This window comes from Mauremys reevesii, linkage group 10, assembly GCF_016161935.1.
Source record: "Mauremys reevesii isolate NIE-2019 linkage group 10, ASM1616193v1, whole genome shotgun sequence".
Lineage (NCBI taxonomy): Eukaryota > Metazoa > Chordata > Testudines > Geoemydidae > Mauremys > Mauremys reevesii.
The window spans coordinates 50,843,953-50,866,972 of NC_052632.1; the positions used below are offsets into that span (position 1 = coordinate 50,843,953).

Here is a 23,020-nt window from a genome sequence, read left to right on the forward strand (position 1 = left end):
TAGGTCCTTGGTGTCCCTCTGCACTTTGAAGGTGATGGGCATCTGGGTTCCTGTCTCCTCCACAACATACCGTGGCACAATTGCTGCCATCTCTCCTTTTCTGCGTGTTCTTTCATCACTCTTTATTCTTCTGTGTTATTGTTGGTCACTAGTTTTTTTCCACTGTTCTCCCCAGCAATGCCACCCCTTCCCACTTCCCCATTCTCCTATTCATTAGAAGGCTACATGCTGCTGGGGGCAGGGGAATCCATCAGTTCTACACAAGACTGAACTGACTGCCATGGGACTGGTGAAGAGAACGGGCTCTGCTGAGCCTGCAGCTCCATCAGGAGCCACCAAGACAGAAGGGCAGGGACAGAGGGTGGCTTTCAAGGGGCTTTACTTGAGCCACTTTACCCAAAACACGAGCAGCCCCAATGCTCCCTTCTGCACAAGTCGTCCCCACCCCTCTGAGTAATACCTAGGACTCCTCCCACAGGTTGAGAAACACTGGGTTAAAGTAAGATACCCGATCCTGTCGGCTCAAATTAAATGGTGGGAGCAGGATCACATCTCTTGAATTTACACATATCAAAGCTGTTTAACTCAGATGACATTAACCAGGGCAAGGAATCACTATGGACAGTACTGTTTTAGAGAAGCTCTCCAATCAATGTTGTATTTTGGGAGCCGGAGGGGCTTTCCCCTCACAACTGATGGAGGCGGATGGTCAAAGCAGAAAGCACAGCCTATGTTCATGTGTCCTTTAAGCTAACTTTTTTCCCAGCAAACTGACTCCACAGCCAATTCAGATCTCTTCTAGGCTTCAGTCCAAACTAAGGTTTCTCTATAAGTCATACAAAGCTCAACAATACAGCCATCAGGATAGGAACATGTGTAAACACCTTTGTAGAGTACATTCCTTATTCAGTCATAGCATAAAGCCTTTAAAAAAATTGTAAAAACAACAAGGAGTACTTGTGGCACCTTAGAGACTAACAAATTTATTTGGGCATAAGTTTTCGTGGGCTAGAACCCACTTCATCAGATGCATGGAGTGGAAAATGTGTGTGCGCACAAGTTCAGCATCTATTTATTAACATTTTCTAGATAGCTTTTGCTATTAATAGATCTGACTCGTTATTAAGAGCAGGAGGCAGTACGGTCTATTATTATTTGTACAGAACATTGGATGGGGAGTCCAGCTCTGTCACTTACCTGCTGTGTAAGCATGGTCAAATTACTCTTCCCCAGCCCCTTTTCCATTTCTCTTCCCATCCATTGACTTGTCTATTTAGAGTGAAAACTCTTCAGGACAGAGACTGTTCCAATCTCTATTGGGGCTTCTAGGCACTACTGTAACACAAATAATCATCACCTAAACAAGCTGCTTTCAGTCCGTGATATGTCTGCAAATTGTTCTGCAATTTGAAAAGCCTGGGCAAAAATGCTTTTACCCTAAGGGTGAAGAAAAGTGTCCTCGCACAAGTGCCACCACCAAGCGATGTTTACAAGAATACTTACTGCTATCATTAATAGGTCCTTTGAGAGCAGCAAAACCAAGGAGTGTGTCAGCATTAACTGTGATGCACAGAAACTTGACTAGCAGCAGGAACTCAGTCGCCCAGGGATGGGGAGACTGGGCTGAAATGTGCATACCTGGCTTAGCTAGCTTGCTGTATTCTTTACAAAGGAAGTGTACATTTACTTAATCCCCTCTTTCAAAGTGGGTTTTTTTTTATTTAAAAAATAGAAGCAAACATCTCTTAAAAATAGGCCTGATTATTCCATGACTCCAGATCTCCTTCTAGGGTTACCATATTTCAGGTTCCCAAAAAGAGGACACTGCCGGAGGGATGGGGTGGGGGTGGGGCGGCAGGGAAGAGCTGGAGAGGTGTGTGTAGTGGGAGGGGTGGGGGGGATGGAGGGGATACCTGCAACGGCAGTGCTCACTGGAGGTGTGTGTGGGGGGGGGCAGTGTTACTCCCTGTCACGGTGGCAGGGCGGCTCTCACAAGTCCAGGACGCAGTGACAGCGGTAAGTTAGCACCTCCCTGCAGGACCTCCTCCCCAGGGCTGGGGGCTGGGTGGGCAGGATGCAGCAGCTGTGGCTGCGGGGGGATGGACCAATCAGCTGCAGAGGTAGGGAGGGACTAATCAGGAAGTAGACCAATCAGGGCTCTTTCTGAGCTGCAAAGACTGTTCTATGAAAATCCCAGACATTGCCTGATATTTGAAAAATCCGCCTGGATGGAGGGCAGAGGATTTAAAAGAGGCTGTCTGGGAAAACCCAGACATATGGTAACCCTGCCTTCACACCTATCTCCTCCCACCCCCTTTTTACTCTCTCTAACTCACCCAAAGCTAAGAGTTTCAGTAACCTTCCCTAAAACCCATCAATGTTGCCCTTTCAGTAGGCCAGTAAAAATGGAACATTATAACACACACACACCCCTCGAATCTAGGCTCTAGGAGCTACTACTGTATAACTAACCTCTGGCTTGATGGATACCCTCATCTTATGTCTATGGACTGTAAAGTTATCTAATTTAGAGGAAGCCTGCAACACTTGGCATTCTGACAAAGCAGTCCTCCCTTAACCTGGATGTGTGGCTTTCAGTGGCAACACCATAAATCACAGTGAGGAACAAGCCTGAACATGTTCTTTAGCAAGTAGTGTCTGACTATGTGCTCTACTGTACGAGGGTGGCAGGGTCATTCCTTCAAGCGCTGAAAGGTGCTCCTGTGCGTGATTTCCGTCTGTAATATCTCTTGGAACTGCATAGGCCAAGTTCTCTTTTGCCAGCAGTTATAGTCTTTTGATTCTGCTTTGTATTCAAAGAGAGATTGTCACATACTCAGCCAGAGCTAGTCAGTACGCCGATAGTGAGACAACTAGCCAGCGTTCCTCCTCCTATGCAAATAAAGTGGTCATGTAAAAAGGCACTTGAAGACCGTGTTTTCTTTACCTCTGTCATAGGTCTCACCCCCACTTAGAACTGTTGGATTCCAATATGGGGACCTGCATGGACTCCCCTAAACTAAAATCCTAGTTTAGATCTGGTAAAAGCTGCCACCACCCAATAATGTACGTGTATTGGGACACAGTCCTTCCCCAAAATCCTTGGGGATCCCAAGAGCCCCAAATCCATGGAGTTCTTACACCTAGGAGAAATAAACCATTCCCCCCTGCTTCCTCCCCCCTCCCTTTTCCTAGGAGAGATACCGGGATCCAACTACAGAGGGATGCCTCCCTCCTCCCCTTTCCCTGAGAATTCACCCAAGGAAAGACCAACCAAGTCCTTAACAGAAAAGATTTATTAAAGAATAAAAAGAAAGTAACTGTCTCTGTAATACCAAGATGGAACAATACACAGGGTCTAAACTTATCAATCTCTGGAGAGAATCCCCCCTCCTTTCTTTCTCAGTAAAAGCAATAACAGTACAGAATTAAAGAAATTCTATAGCAAAACACAGAATTGCAAATACAGAAATAAAAGTATAAGAATACTAGTTCCTTGCTAATACTCACTAGCTTGAATAGAAGAATTTATTGCAGAAACCTGGGAGGACTTGATTAAGATGTCTGGACTTCCTTAACTCCCAAGAGAGAGACTCTAACACAAAGAACAGAAAAAAAAACTTCCCTCCACAGAGATTTGAAAATCTCTTGTCCCTGATTGGTCCTCTGGTCAGGTGTTCACAGGTACTGCTTGTTAACCCTTTACAGGTAGAAAAAAACCTTAACCCTTAACTAACTGTTTATGACACGCCCCCCAAATCGCCAACAGTGGGAACCACTGGCGGTGATTTCCTTCTAGAACTGTAAAATAAACAGATTAATAAAACACATGCAGTATTACATTGACTACTAAGCATGTAACATGTCAAGAACACTTTTTAACCACTTGATTCTGGGAAACTTTCATGAGAGTGTGCATCAGCAACTTTGTTGGAAGCTCCTGAAATGTGTTGAATTTCAAAATCAAAGTCTTGGAGAGATAAGCTCCAGCGGAGAAGTTTCTTGTTGTTTCCCTTGTTAGTATGAAGCCACTGTAGGAAAAAACCTTAACCCTTAACTAACTGTTTATGACAACCTCATTTTTCATCCCAATGTTATTTAAAAATTCAAAACCTTTTCCTACCAGAGATAGTTTCTCTCTCCGATTTTAGCTACTCGGCTCTACATGCAGCTTTGCTTTAAATGATGCTGGACAAAGCACTTGAGAATCTCCAGTAGCAAGGAACAATCCTGAACTGGCAGGAGTGGGCACATAACCCAACAGAGCTCTTCCATCTCAACTTTCCATCATTCTAGGATTTCAAATTTTGAAAAAGGCAAAGTGAGCTCCTGACTTCTACAGCTGTGAAAACCCAAGGAAAGTGTTCTCATTCCCAACCACACCAGGCAGAGACAGTGACCTGAGAGAGTCTCAAAGACGAGAGGGGAGAAGGCTGATCTTTGCGGAGGAGTGAGCAGCCCTTCTAAAATATACTATTAATACTCACATCTCTAGGTGGATGAGGAGAGATATCATCAGATGTGGACCTTATAATTCATGCCTCTGGATTATTGCAACACGTTCTAACTCAGGCTAGATTTGAAGAGTATTTGGAAGCTGCAGCTAGAGCAGAATGCAGTGGCCCATTTAGTGGTGGTCTGCACAGACTGCGCATTGCACCCGTGCTCCACAGACTGTGCTGACTTCCAGTTAGTTTCCAGGTGCAATTCACGGGGAAAGTTTCAATTTCTAAAAGCCCTTTATGACTTCAGAGGCCCGTCTCTACGTGGGTATCAAGAGAGTTAACAATATATGGAGTGTTGAGCTTACAGTGACCAGACCTGTGCCAACTGGCTGGGAATTGGGTGGCTGCCAGCACTTTTACCACTGTGTCATTAGAATTGCTCTAAGCTGGGTCAGGCAACATGGTGGCTGAAATACTGAAGTCTGGTCTACAATAGTGCTCCCACTGCTGCTAGCAGCATAGGGGGAAAAATTACAAGTCTAGAGTAAACAAAGCCTCAGCAAAGAGCTCTTGCTTAGACTGGGGAGAGGAGTAAATTTGAATCACCTACTGGCCCTCCATGCATGCTTCAAGGCCAAACTACTTATTCAGGTCCTTTCTGAGGGGGTAGGCTGAAATAGGAGGGTTTTAGGCAGTGGTGAGCTGCAGCCGGTTCGCACCGGATCGCACGAACCGGTTGTTAAATTTAGAAGCCCCCTTTAGAACCGGTTGTTCCTGGAGGAACAACTAGTTCCAAAAGGGCTTTTAAATTTAACTAAAACTCTAGCAGCTCTCTACCCTTCCCCAGCCCCAGCTCACCTCACTCCGCCTCCTCTTCTGATGCTCCTCCGGCTTCTCCTCCCCCTCCCCAGCTTCCCGCGAATCAGCTGTTCACGCGGGAAGCCTGGGAGGGCTGAGAAGAAGCAGTGCTTCCACCAGGTGAGCTGGGGCCGGGGCCGGGGGTGCCAGCGGGAGGAGGGCTCCAGGCGGCGCGCCGCTAGGCAAGGTCCTGGCGAGACTCTGGGGTTGGGTGGCGTGGCTCCTGCCCCCAGGGTCCAGCTGCGACCTCGGTCCGGGCGGGGGGCGCGGTTCCTGCCGCCGGGTCCGGGCGGGCGGCGCGGCTCCTGCCCCGGCGTCCGGGTCCGGGTCGGATGGGGTGGCAAGGGGCAGTCAGGGGACAGGGAAGGGGGGTAGATAGGGTATGGATGGGAGGGCTGTCAAGGAACATGGGGGTGTTGGATGGTACAGGAGTGGGGGGGGCATGACCCCTCATGGGGTGAGGAGAGGGAACCGGTTGTTAATATTTTGGCAGCTCATCACTGGTTTTAGGTTATGGGGGGTGGGCTTTTAGCTGGATTAAGAGAGTCTGATGTTATATATGCGCATCTCGAGATGTTGATGGGAACCATGCACAATTAAAACAAACAAAATCTCTGCTACACTCAGCTTCTTTCATCATTTCAGTCAGCTCTAACGCTGTCTGATCCTACCCTTTGTGCTTGCTCAGTTACATGAAGGGACAGTGTCCAACACACTAGATCTTATTTAATTTTGTGGAGAACATGGATGCAAGTTGCCCCATCTGTTTGTGACTTGGTTATGTTGGAGAGGTCTCTCTGAACAGTCAGATATTCTATTCTTACTGTGATTTGTGCTTTGAAAATGTAGCACCACTAAAAAGAGCTTTGTAAGAAAAAAAAATCTATAGGTTTCTCAACAGCTGATTGCATACAGGGGAAACAGCTCAGTGGTTTGAGCATTAGCCTGCTAAACCCACGGTTGTGAGTTCAATCCTTGAGGGGGGTCAAGGGCAAAAATCTGTCTGGGGATTGGTCCTGCTTTGAGCAGGGGGTTGGACTAGATGACCTCCTGAGGTCCCTTCCAACCCTGATATTCTATGAAAGCAAGAGATCTAGAAGTTCATACTTGCCATCGCTCCCTTCTACAGGAGCAATCGCTAGGAGTCGGATTTGTTTCCGCATCCCTCCAACTCAGGGCTAGTTTCTCCACTAGTTGCAGAAAGCAGACAATGAAGACCAAAAAAAAACAGTGAACACCATGGGCAAGTTTTCTACTCAACTCATTATCATTCCTCTTATGGCAGGTTCTTTCCCCACCCCCCCATATGGCGCTTTGTGTATACTAAGGGTTGCTATGGAGATCTCTCTCGCCTGCCTGTCCTCCAACACAATAGGTTGCATTAAATTTTCAAATTCCTGTCCAAATGAGCAGAAAAACAAAAGAACTACCTAGCTGATTATTAGGTGCTCCAGAACCATGACCATCACCTTCACACATGTACAAACTCATGCATGAATTCAGCGTGGTATAGAAGACCTTGCCTAGGCTAGAATTGTTTCTGAAATGCTCCCACTATCACAACCAGCAGCACAGCTTCACTAGCAGCAGCAACAGTGGGAGTGTCAGTGTAGAAAGGGCACTGGCATTAACCAGCATTTACACACAGTCGACTATGACACCAGGGACGCCCATGTAAACTCTCCCCTCCTCCCTGTCCTTTCTCATCTGCTCTCCACTAACCTTCCACATGGCCAAGTGACTCCATCCCATCTCTGATCTCCCTCACACCCACTCTCATCCCTCTTGCTCTCCTCTGGCTCTTTTCCCTCACAGTCCAAACATGCTTTAGTCTCTGATTTATAGGAGGTGACTTGACTCCACTTGCCCCTCCATCCACTTCTCCTCCTCCCATTAGTTTCCAAGTTCATTGAACATGCCGTTTGGAGTTCTCCTCTTTCAATTCCATCCCAGGCCTTCTCCAATCTGACTTCCACTCCTAGCGTCCCAATGGAACCACTCTCGCCAAAAGTCTCTCCTGACCTCTTGGCCAAAGCTCAGAACCAGTGCCCCACCCTTTTCCTCCTCAACCAGTCAGCTGCCTTCAACCATACCTTTCATCTGCTCATCCTCATTTGGCTTCCGTGACTGTCTTCTCCTGGTTCTCCTCCTACCTCCCCAATCACTCCTTCTGCATGTCGCCCACAGGCTCCCCATTCCCACTTCAACTTTCTCTGCTTCGTCCTTGGTCACCTCCTCTTCTTCTCCTTACCTTGGCTGTGAGTAATTTCATCCACGGACATAAATTCAACTCTCATCTCTATGCCAGTCACTCCCAGATCTACCTCTACTCCAGACTGGTCTTCTGTCCAAACTACATCCCAGCCTGTCTCTTGGTCATCTCCTCATGGACATCCAACTGCCAGTTGAAGCTCAATGTGGCAAAACAGACCTCCTACTCTGCTCAAACCCACCCCATTCCCCATTCTCTGCTTCTCCCGATCACTGTGGACAACACCACAATCATGGTCACTCAGAGCCATACCCTGGGTGTCATCTTCAACTCAGCCTGCACATAGTGATCTAAAGAGGGCAGTGTCTAAATTTTGCCACTTCTTTCTGCGTAACATCCCCCAGATACAGCCTTTCCTATTTCATCCAGACTCAGCATCTCACATATCAGTTACAGCAACATGCTCTTCTCTGGCTTTCACAAATCCCATCTTGCCCTGCTTGTATCCATTCAAAATGCCGCTGCAACAATCATCTCTCTAGCTTCTCGATTTGAGTATGTCACCCCTCCCTTTGGATCCCCCCGCTGGCTCCTTTTTCTCCACCATGTCCAACATAAGCTACTGGCCTTCATGTTCAAGGCCCTCCACTGCCTATCACCTCTCAGACACTATTGAGATGTGACTCGCCTCTGATCAGCCATTGTTAAATAGTCAATCATCTTTACGCTTTCTCCCATACTGCCCTGCATTCAGAGTAGGGGTCCCCCATGAACATCTGCAAAGCTACCTCAGTGTCCTCATTCAAATCCCCTCCTACCGCGCTCCTTACTATGATCAGGCCCCCGCTTGGGGGGGCAATTTGCCCCAGGCCCTGCAGGGGCCCCACGAGCCCTGGCCCGGCAGCGGTTCGGGTCTTCGGCGGCATTTCAGTGGTGGGGAGCCCTTCAGTGCTGCTGAAGACACGGAGCGACTGAAGGGCGCCCCACTATCAAAATGTCCTGTGAGCCCTAGCCCGGCAGCGGTCCTGATCTTCCGCGGAATTTCGGCGGCAGGGGCCCTTCAGTCGCTCTGGGTCTTCGGCAGCATTTCGGCGGCGGGAAGACCCGGAGCGACTGAAGGGTGAAGGGCCCCCCGCCGCCGAAATGCCAGTGAAGACCTGGATTACCACCGGGTGAGTACAAGTGCTGCAGCTCCCCTGCTTTGCCCCAGGCCCCCTGAATCCTCTGGGCAGCCCTGGCTATGATGCCTATAAACACACTTGACAATGGTTAGGCAGATGGTGTCCAGAGACCACTGCCTACCATGCTGACCTATATTATCTCATTGGTTCCTTGTGCTCCCCTGCCTGTCTGTATTCCCCTGTTGTGTCTCCTCTTACCATTCAATTGTAAGCTCCTTCGGGCTAGGGCTCTCTCTTTGTTCTGGGTTATACAGAGCCCAGCACAATGGGGTCCTGCTCCATGACTGGGGCTTCTAGACACTACAGCAGTACAAGTTATAAACAGCACTGCCACTAGCAGAGCTGGTACTAGAACGGTGAGAAACTCCCCTCACGAGTCTAGCACAGACAGTCACAAAGGGAGCAGGATGGGCTAGTGTACTGTACAGAGCAGGGGGAGGTAGGACCTCCCCGAGTTCTAGCTGCAGCTCTGACAGTGAGGCCTGTGGCTTTGGACAAGTCATTGAAGCTCTCTGTGCCTTAGTTTCTCCATTTGTCAAATGGGAGCTAATTCACTGGGATGAAGTGAGGTTGAGTGTTAATAAAGGGAATCGTGGAAGCAGAGGTATTTCCTGAAAGGCTTGAGTTATACTACAAAGCAAAATGTGGAGCTAGAATACAGGAAGTCATGAGCAGAGATGGGTCTTGAAATAAATTAAAAACTGGCTTAGGGACACACTGCAGAGGGTTTCAACAGAAGGAGAACACTTCATACTGGAGAGCAGCGAGGGCAGTGACAGGCAGGTCACTAGCAGAGCCACTTGTGTCTACTTCACTTCAGAATGACCTAGAAAAATAGATCCTTTCTGAAGTGTTTAAGTGAGTTGACAACACATACTGTACCTGGTGCCGGGAGCTAGTAAGCCAGCAAACTCACAATGATTTGAACAGTAAAGATTACGTGGAGAACTCGAATTATTCAATGTCAGGTAATGAGGCTGGGAACTTGCATGAACTATAAGTGTAGAGAAGAGACCAGGAAAGAGACCTAGAGACCTTGGTAAAAGAGTTTGGGGTGGGGTGGGACAGGGGGCAAGAGGATGGGAGGAATCTTAATGTGAACCTGAGAAAGAAAGACTGAAGTATAGTTTAACTTAGACAGCAACTCCGCACCAAAGAAATGGAGGGACTGACGTTTAGGAGACTAACCTATTAAAAGCAGAGGGTTTTAAAAACAAGGTGGTCAAAATATGTAGTAAACACCACAAACTGTCAAGATCAGCAATAGCTAAGGACTATGAATCTGTACATATCTGTACAAGCAGCCCCTCCACAGAGGAGCAGGCCATTAGCTGGATTTTTTAGGTTAAAAAGATACAAGATAGCTGGATTGGTATTTCCAGAGGCATCTCTGCACCACATGCATTTAATTTTAGTTCCAAATAGACATCCGTTCTTAATTGCAGGACAGAATTAGCACTGGCCTAATAGTCCTCTTCAGGGACAGCATGTCCTTTATAAAACAGATTCCTACTTCAGCAAGTGGAGACCTTCACTTTGCAGTGCCTTCTCCAGGTATAAATAGGTGGCACTGATCAGGGGCTGCAAGGGGTAGGGGAAAATCTTCCCCTCTTTATAAACTCTCCCCTCCCATTTCTTTATATCAACAGCAGCTTCAGATCCCACAAGGTGGACAGCACTACGGTTCTTTCTACATTTCTACAGCTTCAAGATGGACTCAATTCTTAAGCTTGCAAGAGCCAGGGATACCCCCCCACCCCCACCCCTCTGTGCCTATTACCATTGGCACTTCTGCTCTTGGCTTCCTGCGAGTCCTGCAACAGGAGCCAGGAGCAGGTGAAGGAGTCGTTTGACTCTCCCCAGCTTTGGAGAATTGCTCCACCCGATCATGCTAGTACCCAGTAAGTGGGAGCTACACAGTACTGCTGTGTGAGAAGTCCCAAGGCTCTCACAGCCTGTACCACATGCATTGCAAGAAGGATGAAGACATTTGGAAGGCGTGGGGGCATTTGGAAGGTGCTACAGAGCAGGAGAACTGTGAATGGGGTAGTCAGCCTGGAATATGGTGAGGAGAAAGGGGAGATCAAGGAGCAGGAAGCCATGGAGAGGAGTTGGGAGGAGTGTGAGGTTAGAAGAAAGTAGAGTTGGATGGCTGGGGAGCAAAGATTACTAAAAAGAACAGAATAAGGGGCTGGTGAGAGAACTAGACAGAAGTGGAGGCACGAAAAGGTTTCCAATGTGCTATAGACATGTATGTTCTCACCCTTTAAAGGGAAGGCAACTCCTCTTTTCCATGCAGCTGGGATTGTATCTAAAGGGGAATCCACTTCTCTTCTTGTGATTCAGCCTCTAACTATCTGGAGAGATCACATACTTACTCTGGCTAGGAGCAGGGAAGCTTTCTATACACTATGTAATATTACATCCAAAGCACTACATTTAAAGAACTATATAAAGATTGCAAAGTCAAGCAATCAAAAGTTCGGAAGTGTCAGAATTAAAGTTTCCTGTGCACCCTTAATTCGGTCCCCTTGCATGAATGATTCTGATACAGTCTTTAATTCTATGGCCACATGCTAATTTTTCTACAGGAAACCTGCCTCATTCAGTGCATGGTTGGTTGGTTATTCAATATTTCTTTTTATCCTCCCTAATTCAATATATTAGCTCAGGCCTTCTTAACATACATCGTCTAAAATCCAGCAATGAACCAAAAAAAGTATTAATTTCCTCATGAGCATTTCTATGGTGCTCTCCATGACACCCGAGTTCTCACAAATATTAATGAATTGATCTTCACAACACCCAAGAGATCAGATAGTATTACTGCCCCCATTTTACACCTGGTGAACGAAGAGAGAGAGAGATTAAAGACAAAACTTACAAAAGGATACACTAATTTGGGGTGTCCAGTTTGAAACACCTAGCTCCTGATTTTTCAGAGTACTCAGTATATTTAGAGCACTTTATATGTTCAAAGCACAGCTTCAATCAACTTCAGTAGTCAGTGCTCAAAATGTCTACAAGTCTGAGCCCAAGTCTCTCATGTTTGGTACCGAGAAAAACAAGGAATATTTTAGATTCATCTCAGTTTAAGGGACTTGCCCAGCATCACATAGGAAGACAGTTGCAGAGGCAGGGATAGAATCAAATTCTCCAGGGTGGCATTAAACTTCCTTAATCAAGAGACCATCCTCTCTTCCTCTACTCTCCTGCCTCATTTGCTACACATCTTCCAACTTCTGCAACAAGCAATGCAGGGGTTCTACAGAGAACAGCCTCATTCACTACACAACCCTGATCAGTTCCCAGAATACCATCTGTCCTGTGCACTAATGAGGCAGAGGTACTGTAGGGAAAAAAAAATGGCGTGTGATCATGTAATTAAATATTGTACCCTAATGCATATGCACAATGCATATGCACAATGGAGCTAAATTAAGGCTGAAGGGGCAACCCTCATTCTGGTACGTCCTAACTTTGGAGTGCTTAAATTTGCAGTCTTAATATTCTGTTGATATAGGTTTTTTTAAAATGTAATTTCCCAATTTTGTTTTAAAAAATGAAAATCAGAAATTTATCACGTGAAACCATATTGATCTACATTGGAGGTGGAGTAAAGAAATCTATTTAAAGAGCCCTTTATACCGAAAAAGGGCTTTGTTGTCTGGACAGGTCCAGGCTTAAATCGAGGTAACGTTGCTAAATTCGACCTAAAATCGTAGTGTAGACCAGGCCTTAGTATAGTATTCTTTTATAGAAACACTATAGAAATCCCACAGATATAGTTAATTTGTACAAGAACAGGTGTTGCATATCTTCCCTGTCTACCACATACACTTCAGATAAAACTTCCTAAATGTCCCCTCAAAATGTGTGTGTGGTGAAATGAGAACACTTTTTAAGTGGATTCATTCCACTCTGGCCCCTGAATCTTTGCCTAACAAAACACACAATTTTGAGCTTTAATTTCAAGCACTCAAAAGAATTTAAAAAAAAAATAAAAAAAAGTCAGCTATGTTCCAGTATTTCTGAATTTCAATTGAGCTTCAGCAGTGAGATTTCTTACACTGGAGTGTATGAATTTTAAAAAGCTCATGCTCCAATACGTCTGTTAGTCTATAAGGTGCCACAGGACTCTTTGCTGCTTTTACAGATCCAGACTAACACAGCTACCCCTCTGATACTTGACACTAATTTAGATAAAACACTAAACCAAGTTTATTATAGACAGATTTTAAGAGATTACAAGTAATGAGGCATAAAAGTCAGAATTGGTTACAAAGAAATAAGAGGTAAAATGCAAACTAATACCTAACTTAACAAGCTAAATGAATTCAAAAATCGAAGATTTTTCTCACCACATGCTTTTACTGGCTGAACTCCTTCACTCATGATCCCTCCCCCAATTCAGTGTTCCTTCAGGTGTCGTTGACACCGTGAGCAGAGAGAAAGGGCAGACTGTTTTGTGGGCTTCTGTTCTCATTTCTTATAATTCACTTTGAAGATCATTTCCAGATGGGGTTTAGGAGACTAGAGTTCAGGGGAACAGGAACCCAAGCTGTTTCTTTGCCAATATGTAAATTTATCACTCAGACCCTTTCCTGTCAAAGAATGGTGATTAACCAGGTGATAATCAAATGGACTAGGTTGACACCCAGCTGAGGTGTTTTATAGCCTCTTGTTTCTGGGGAATTGGTCTGAAGTGGTTTCCCCAGACTTGGAACATGCCTTACACAGTAGAATTGTATAACTTTACATACATGGTGTTGCCACACATTTTACCAGTACAGTAATGTTCAGCAGACTATGGGTTTTCAAATGATACCTCTCAAGGCATACTTTGTACAAAATGTATCAGACGTGTAAAAAGGGTGAACATAAGAATACAGATGGTCACACTCTCTCTCCCTTTTTCCATTCCACCTTTGTTTTATTTCTTTAAGAGATCTTTTAAAAATAAAAATTGGAATTAACTAGGAGTACAACAAGAAAGACGACTGGCACCACCTCCCTGCTATGTTGCTGGTACAGAAAAAAATCAGTGAGTCTGATTCCTTTTAAAAGGAGTGAGTCAAATAAATGATCTTTAAGTCCCCCAATAACCACTTGAAGGCAGCCTTGGAAAACTGTACTCATTCTATTCCTGGGGGAATTTTGTACCAAAAATTAAAAATTACACACAATATTTTAAAATCTGGCATATTTTATTTGTTAAAAACACCATAATATAATCATGCCTGTTTCAATTATTTTGGTAATTTATTTCAAAATACCCATCAGCAAGTATGTCTGTAACAATACAGACAACAAAAAGATTCAGGAAATGTTTTTTGACAAACAGATTCCTTACTAGGCATATTAATACAGAACTGAGTGATAATTAATTTAAACTATAATACAGAAACGTATTTTCTCCACCCCTCAGAAGCAGTGCAAAGGCTTGGGGGAGTCAGCAGTAATGGAGAAACAGAGAGGGAAGTAATTGCTGAAAAGGAGATCGGAAGTGAATCTAGACGGTTGTTGGTGTGGGTGGAAGAAGTATGGAACAGGTTGTTGGTTTTTTTAGGCGAGGGGGGGAGAGAAGAGAGAGGAATTGTTAGGGACTTGGTGAGCCTCCCCCACGCAGATCCTGGTTGACTCCCAGCCTCTTTCATTCAGTCAGGCACATCTGCACATGTCCCCCTGTGGCCCTGCACCCCCACTCTCCCATTCGCATGTGCCCCTGAACCCTCTCCCCCATACCCATATGCCTCTGCACCCCCACTCCCATTCAGCCCCTGGCTCAATGTTGTCACCCCACGAGCACCTGTGCCCCCACCCCCATCTGTCCTCCTTCCGTAGCCCTTCTGAACCTGTGTGGCCCCCCAGGAGCCCCACGCTGTCTGTCCCCCCTGCCCGCCCCCCCATAACCTGGGCCTTCTCATCTGGTACCGCGGGCATAGAGCTGTGAGGAAGGCAGCCTCTGCCCCCTTCCTCTCTGCAGGGGGCTGCTCTGATCTATGAGCCAGCTGCCCTCTCTTTTGGCTCCACATCAACCCCTGGTGGGCAAAAGGTGTAATTGCAGTGTGACTCCTCACAGCTTCCCTTCACCTCCCTGTCAGAATCTATTATTCTGTGGGATGCACACATGGGGGGGGGGGGGAGAAAGAGTATCTGTGGGAAACATTAATTCTATGCTTGCATAGTGGCACAGAATTCCCCCAGGAGTATCATCCATTCACCTGGGTCAGCTCTTTATTTTTAAGATAGGAAGAAAATCCTCAGTATTTCCTGCAGCTGGATTAGTAAGTCTTCATTACAATTTTGCCCGGCTGTTTGAAGGGGGTGAGGGAGCAAACAATACAATGTGTGCACAATGAACTTTCCCCACCCCTCACTCCTGGTTAGGTTATACTTTAAAACAAAGCAAAAAACCCCAAAACTCATGACAACAAATATTTCCCCCGATTAAACAGAAATCTGTACCATCTCCTTCAGTGTTTACTCACTCACGCTACACTTCTCTGACCCTCTCTTCTTATTGTTCTGTTTGGCCCTTTCCAGTCTTGGAGCTGGATCTTCCTTTGCGTTGCCCCAAGTGCTTGGCTCAGCCTCCCGTTCTCTCCCCTCTTCTTTCTGAACTCCTTCACACTTGGTTCTCACCTGAACCTTTGTTAAGCATCCTGCCTATTTTAGAAATTTTCTTCTCAGAACTGCTGAGAAGTCTGACCCTCTCCCCAATCTGGTCTCTCACATCTGGCCTACACTTACAATTTTTTGCTGATATAGCAATGTCAGAGTGGAAAAAAACAAAAACAATCACACTCCTATGCTGGCAAAAGCCCTAGCGAGGGCACAGTTATAACAGAAAGTAAGTCCTTTTGCCAATATAGCCTATTTCAGTGATTCTCAAACTTTTTTTTCTGCGGACCACTTGAAAATTGCTGAAGGTCTCGGCGGACCACTTAATGATCTTTCCAAAATGTTGTTTGTACCATTAGCTAATTATTGTAAAGTGATTTGGATAAAAGTGCTATATAAAAAAAAACTTAATTGTTTTTGTTCTACAAATAATAAATAGCACAACTCCTATTTTAATATTAGTAATCTTACATTTCTAATGCGATGGATGTGCCCCCTCTCCCCTGCCGCGGCAGCCCCCAAGCTGGGGCTGGGAAGGAGAGGGGTCTCTCCCACACCGCAGCAGCCCCTGAGCTGGGGCTGGGAAGGTCTCTCCCTAGCAGCTGCAGCCCTAGAGCTGGGAAAAGTCGCCTCTTTCTCTGGCTGCCGCAGCCCTGAATGTCCCAGATTCCCCCCACCCCCCTACCCAACCCCATTCCCCTCAAGGCCATCACCTCACCTTACATGTGTGTCTTCTCCAGGATCCAGGCACCTAATTAGAGGAGCCACACCTGTGTGGCTCCTCTAATTAGGTGGGTGGCCCTTCACTCTCGTGTGCAGCCCAGGAGCGCACCTTAGAGGGAACTATCCACAGTCCACCTGAATGAAGCTTGTTCGCAGACCACAGTTTGAGAACCTTTGGCCTATTTAGTTTGGAGGACTGGGTTAGGTATAGGAGCAAAATAATTATTTTGCCGATATAAACTGCATCTCCACAAGGTGGTTTTGCTGGAATAGCTATACCCACATACCATATCTACTGTAGATAAGGCCTCAGATATAGGGGTGAGGACCAGCAGTCAGGAAAAAAAATTCACTTGTAAAATAGGCAGCGCTAAAGTCACTGAAATCATTTTTCAGTGTCATTTTTACAGTATCATTTTTACAGTCACTTTACAGAGTAGCAATCCTCTTAAATTCAGGGGGTCAAAGCAGACAGGAAAAAGGGAGAAAGACCGGCCTGTTGACATTTTGATAGGACTGAAGAGAATTTCACCAGAAAGCATTTAAAGTGATGGTTCAGAACTCAAGAAGCACAGGGAAAAGGGTAATCCTGTCACTTCCATTTATTTTTATTTTCAGTGATTTTAAAATGAGTGACTGTTCCATGGTTCCTGGCAAAGCCTCACTTGTTTGCAGTGCTTCTTTTGCTGCCAGTTCTCATGGACAGTTAACAGGGTCACTGATTCTCGCAGAAAAATACACACAGCAGAAAGGCACATCAAAACTGCCATTGCTGCAAACCCAGAGGAAAGTTTTAAATAATGTGCATTAAACTTTCCTCCAAGGCTGCAGGTAGACTAAATGCTTTAAAAATAAAATAAAATACAAAAAAAAAAAAAAAAAACCCACCCCCTTGGCCCACCAATTCTCACCCTTTCAATCAGTGTCAGTGGTGGGCACAACAGGGCTTTGGTTTTTTCAAGAGTTTTTTGCTCAGAAAGAGGGAAAAGGGAAAATGTTCACATACATTTGATTTGTAGTCCTTGTTCTCACATCCTCAGAATCCACAAGGCAAGACTCCTAGAGAGTATGTCTATACTGCAAAAAAGGTGTTCTTAATTCGGGTTAGCTAATGTGGATTAAAATAGCAGTGAAGACATGGCAACTCCATTTTTAATCTGTGTTAGCATATAGAGTTCAAGCCCAGGTTCCCCTATGGTTTTTACTCAAGCTGCTAACAAGGTAAAAACTGAGATATCCTGTCTTCACTGATATTTTAACCCACGCTAGCTAACCTGAGAGAACACATGTTTTAAAGTGGGGGAGGGCACAGTGCGTAGACACACTTTGAAGAGCAGAGGCATGCACAGCTATTGGCAGGAGGTAAACATGATGATAATTCCTCTTCCCTGAATTAACCAACTAAATCCCAACAATGGAAACAACATTTAAAATAACTGACTGACCCAGTAACAGCAAAGAGGAAAGTAGCTCAGGGTGTTTGGGTTTTAGCAATGCATTAGATAGTCACAAAATCTTGCAAAAAATTAAATTCAGATCAATGTGGTTATGCTTTTGTATTCGGCTCCTGAGAAGTCCAGGATACGGCTACACATGATCTCCTGGGTGGCTATGGGAACCACCATTTTTCAGCCAGAGCCCCCTAACATAGCAATGCTGTTCTCATTTCCATGCTTTTGAAAACTTCCTGAAGAAAGGTTACTAAAGGGTTCTGCTAAGCAGTAAAAGTTTTAGTTGGGAGAGGTATCTAATATCTATCTTTTCTAATAGCGATCTGCAAGGGGGACATTTAAAAACACATTAGTTGTGTTCAGAGATGTTATTAAATTAAGAGCAAAGAGTCTTGTGGCACTTTATAGACTAACAGACGTATTGGAGCATGAGCTTTCGTGGGTGAATACCCACTTCGTTGTATTCACCCACGAAAGCTCATGCCACAGGACTCTTTGCTGCTTTTACAGATCCAGACTAACACGGCTACCCCTCTGATATTAAGAGAACACCACACACCTGTTATGACTGAGAAGTAATACAAAGGGGCCTAGACAATAAAATGAAAGTTATTTAATGGAAGGGTGTGATGGAGAAGGGCGGATTTGACCTGGGAATGTTGCCAGGGAGTTACATTGGGGATGAGATGGAATCTACCTGAGCTGTAACCTGAGCCAGGAGGGGGGTGGGGAGAAATCACACCTTCTGCCTGAGACTGAACAAAGGAGAGGAGGAGCAGAGGGGAGGGGGGAGAAAGCAGCTGGAGGAAATTTTTAGTTTCAGTTTGGGCTGGGTGGTGCAACACAGGGAACCCCAAGCTGGGGTCTAAGCTCCCTGAACCCCCAGAAGGACTTGATTGAGGGGTCCTGGTTGTGCCTACAAGCTCTGCTGTAGACTGTGTTCCTATTGTCCAATAAACCTTCCTTTTTACTGGCTGGCTGAGAGTCACAGTGAATCCCAGGAAGAGGGGTGCAGGGCCCTGACTCCCCGACACTCCGTGACGAAGGGAAAAGGAGGGGAAGCAACACAAGACTTTAGGACAATATTGGACCACAAGATACATAGGAATTTGTGAAGTAACATGGAAACAAAATAGCCCTGTGTAATTTTGGGCTGCAGAAGCATCGTGTCTTGGGGCAAGGTGGAAGAGGTCCTTATAGCACCAGAAAAATCCCTCCAGTTGGAAAGGAGTACAGAACAAATTATGAGGGGGCCAAAGAGATTGATTTATGAGGAAAGATAGCATGCATTATATATATAGAACGATGTCACTCTGGCTCATGCCTCCTTTTGTCATCTCTCAAGCAGTTTATATATATAGGCTAACTGCTTGAGAGATGACAAAAGGAGGCATGAGCCAGAGTGACATCGTTCTTCGACTACAAGAAAGGGACCAAGACACTTTCTCCGTTGGATCATATGAACTGGAACCATAAACCCCCTGAACATTAAATCTCACCAAATGAGGGTCAATCAATCCTCAGCATCATATCCACTCATTATACTCCACACCTGAACACAGCCACTTTATGAACTTCATACCCTCACATCTCAATGTCTGTACTTTGACCCATCAAACTTTTGCCCCCAATCGGGGATATTACAGATTATGTATTCCTTATGCCACCCGATCTTAAATCAAACTTTGCACCCTCAATAATCTGTATGTTATTCCCTGATAACCAGAAACTTCTATGCTTAAACTCTGTACTATTCACTTTTTTTTTTTTAACATCTTAATAAAATTTTTAAATTTGAAGGATATAAAGAACCAAGGAGAGGTACTGTTTGGCATAATACAGTGGGATAACTGGGGACAAAGGATTGAAATTAACAATAGAATCATTTAGGCTGAATCTCAGGATAAGCTTCATGACAACACAATCTACTAGACTGTTATAATTTCCCCAGTGAAGCAGTGGAAGCCACTTCACATGGCATGTTTAAAACAAGTCTGAACAAAACACTAGGAACTTTTCAGTAGAAAGAGAGACTTGTTGACCTAACAAGAGGCTTTCTGAGAAGTTCATCATCATCGTCACCACCACCACTACCGTATTCTCCCTCTTGGATCTCAAGCCTCTAAATGCATGACTTGAAGCTGGGAGACAAGGGTCAAGTGCTATTCACGGAGAAAGAAGTTACAGGGGAGTAAATTATCCCCTCCCTAAAGATACCAGATTGACTAGACTGGTTTACACTAGGAATAAAAAGTCAGATACTTGAGATCCAGGGATGAGATGACTATGAAGAAACAGAATGACAGGTTAGTTATACCTCTTCCACCAGTCTACTCATTGGGGGCTCCAAATCAAGCCCAAGACTCCTCGGGGCAGAGTAGTCAGGAGGACAATGACAAGGGGAGCAGAAGAAAGTCCTAACTATCTTTTACATCTCCCTCCATCACCTCTGCAGGAGATGCAATTGCCGGGCACTTCCAGAACGACTGGGACAACAGAACCTGCTACCTTGGACAGCCTGTGATCTTGTTTGCTGTTATTGGCTCAGTGACTGTTCTAATACCCCGCTCTTCCTACTACCATCTCTCGTATGGTTTCATGTAAATGAGCACATGCTCCTCTGGCCCCATTCTGTTACCCCTCCCTGTCTTCCATCTCCAGGGCATCTCCCAAGCCACATCGCCTCCCTCCAAGCAATCCCACTCTTCTGCATCCTCCCACCTCCTTCACTCCTAATATCTATGTCCTTCCATGCCCCCTTCAACTTCTTTTCGCATGGTGCAGAGCCATCCACTGAAGACTATGGGAGCACACAGACTTATCACCCTCACTTGCTCTCCTTTCTTATTGTTCATTACAGCCCTTGCTTGTCTTTAGACAGTAAATTCTTCAAGGAAGGGAATCACATCTTCCTGGGAGCCTGGACACACCTAGCACAATGGAGGCCCAAGAGTCGCCTTTGGCCACTATTGTAAGAAGAATCATTTGTAACTACTGGGAACTATAGTGATGTCCAGAGACAGACAGACAGCTGTTTCATCTGGCAGGAAACGAGAACAGCATGGTTATTCTGGGCATTGGAAAATGGGCTCTGGCTGAAAAAATGGTGGTTCTCAGTCACCCAGGAGATCATGCGTATCCGTATCCTGGACTTCCCAGGACCCAAATACATTCCCCTCAAATGCTAGAGCATTAATGTGCCAGAAAAATAAAATACGGTGGGCTGAGAAAGAGGAGTGTGCCCACACCTGGTAGGACTTTCATTTGATCCTATCCTGTGCAGTAACTCATTGGAAAAGGCAGAGTTTGTACTCCTCCTCTTGATTTGAGAAGTTTCCCACTCTTCCAGTCTTGAAGTTTAATTTGCCTGAGCACATTCCACCCTTCCTGGGCTGTTCAGCTTCCAGGTCACATTCCAAGACGAGAACGACGTGGCTAAAGTACACCAGGATTGGAGCCCAGCTCTTCAGTGTCAGAAGACTGTTAGAATTAAAATAATGGGTCTTATGAACTAATTTAGTTCACTAGTCAGTGTAGTGAAAATGAGTCAGACATGGCCTAGCACAGTGGCTCTCAGCCCTCCCAGATTACTGTACATCTTTCAGGAGTCTGATATGTCTTGCATACCCCCAAATTTCACTTCACTTAAAAACTACTTGCTTACAAAATCAGATATAAAAATACAAAAAAAAAGTGTCACAGCACACTATTAATGAAAAATTGCTTATGTTCTCAGTTTTACCATATATTTATAAAATAAATCATTTGGAATATAAATATTGTACTTGCGCTTCAGTGTACGGTATATTGAGCAGTATAAACAAGTTGTAGTCTATATGAAATTTTAGTTTTTACTGACTTTGCTAGTGCTTTTTAGGTAGCCTGTTATAATACTAGGCAAATATCTAGACGAGTTGATGTACCCTTTAGAAGACCTCTGTGTAGCCCAGGGGTACATGTATCCCTGGTCAAGAAACACTCGCCTAGCATAAGGCCACCACTTGTGAACAAACTCATTTTACCAGACAATTGGCATAACCAATCCAGGTCCAGGACTGTGATAGTAGAGGGTGCTGAAGGTTATAACTGACACACTGGCAATGCTGTGGCGATGGGGGACGTCCGCATAGCATCACTCTTCACTATGCCTAGCTCAAACCAATGTTATTAATCTCTCATTCACGAGCACTAGATAAATACATTCACAAAACAAAAAACCCTAGAGTTAAATCAAAAATACAGGACTGGAATGAGAACTGCTTTGTCCTTTGGATGCTGCTGTGTTTCTGGACTGGAAGGAGGAAGATTATGAAAGAGACTTGAGAAAGTAGATGTATGCTGGGGAAGTTCTATATTTTTTCAAACAAGAAACTGTCTTTACAAACAGGTGTACTTGTGGCACCTTAGAGAACAACAAATTTATTTCAGCATAAGCTTTCATGGGCTACAGCTCACTTTTTCGGATGCAAGCTGTAGCCCACGAAAGGTTATGCTGAAATAAATTTGTTGTTCTCTAAGGTGCCACAAGTACTCCTGTTCTTTTTGCGGATACAGACTAACACGGCTGCTATTCTGAAACCTGTCTTTATAAACGTAACTATTTTCTGTATTGTGTGGTGTGGAATTGTGCACAGGAGATTGCACTAGGAGTTGCACACAGCAGTTCTGCAGGGGAACAACTATAGAAGCTCTCGAGGTAGCTGGTCTCCAGTTTGGAACAAGGGTTTCACTTTGAGGCTAAGCTTTCAATGAGACGTGATGAGATTTTAACAGGTGTGATACTCCTGCATGGGATGGCATGGAATTTGATGCACTTGGGAAAAAAATTAAAAAAACAACTACTTTTTCAGACAAGTAAGAGATTCTTATGCAAATTCAGCTCATTCAGACCCCGAGGGTTGCTAAACTATAGCAATGGTCTTATGGCAGCATGTCTGAGTAACTCCCTGTCATTCCTATTCCAGGACTGCAGTGATAAGGCCTATGGACATCATTGCTACAACCTTCTTGTGTTTCTCTTAAAACTAGGTCAACGTACTGTGTCATCTGCTATATCGTTTTGGGGCAAATATACCATTCATTGGATAGTAGTGTAAGGACAGTGGTCCAAATTCATTCTTGGTATAACTATTTAATATGTCTTTGGAGTTACATCACAGGTTAATTGGGCACAAATAGGCCCAAGTAATTTTAAAGATACAAATACTTGCTTTTCACTACTCCTGCTACTGCATAACAAATGCAAAAGGAAGCTTTGATTGCTATTTGCTTCTATTCTGTCTAAACCTGCATGAGTGCAGAAGATAATTTAGTTACTCATAGAAACAGAACGTTAGAAACATAACGTATTGTGTGAGAACTCTGTGGGCTAATGTACATGAACCTCTAACAGCGACAGAAATATTTCATGGTGGATGAATCTTTACTTATTCTCCACCCTAAGCACAGTTCTTACTTCTACTCCATCAGCTCTGAGGGGAGATAAACCGCTGTCTGTGATTAGTCAAATCTCATTGGATGCTCTGA

The 23,020-nt window shown here is 44.9% G+C and overlaps 1 protein-coding gene across 2 annotated transcripts in view; it reads right to left on the bottom strand.

Annotated features, from left to right (window-relative positions):
* Positions 1-23,020, bottom strand: part of RAB11FIP3 (RAB11 family interacting protein 3) — a 179,287-nt gene that overhangs the window by 76,551 nt on the left and 79,716 nt on the right. The window lies entirely within an intron of this gene.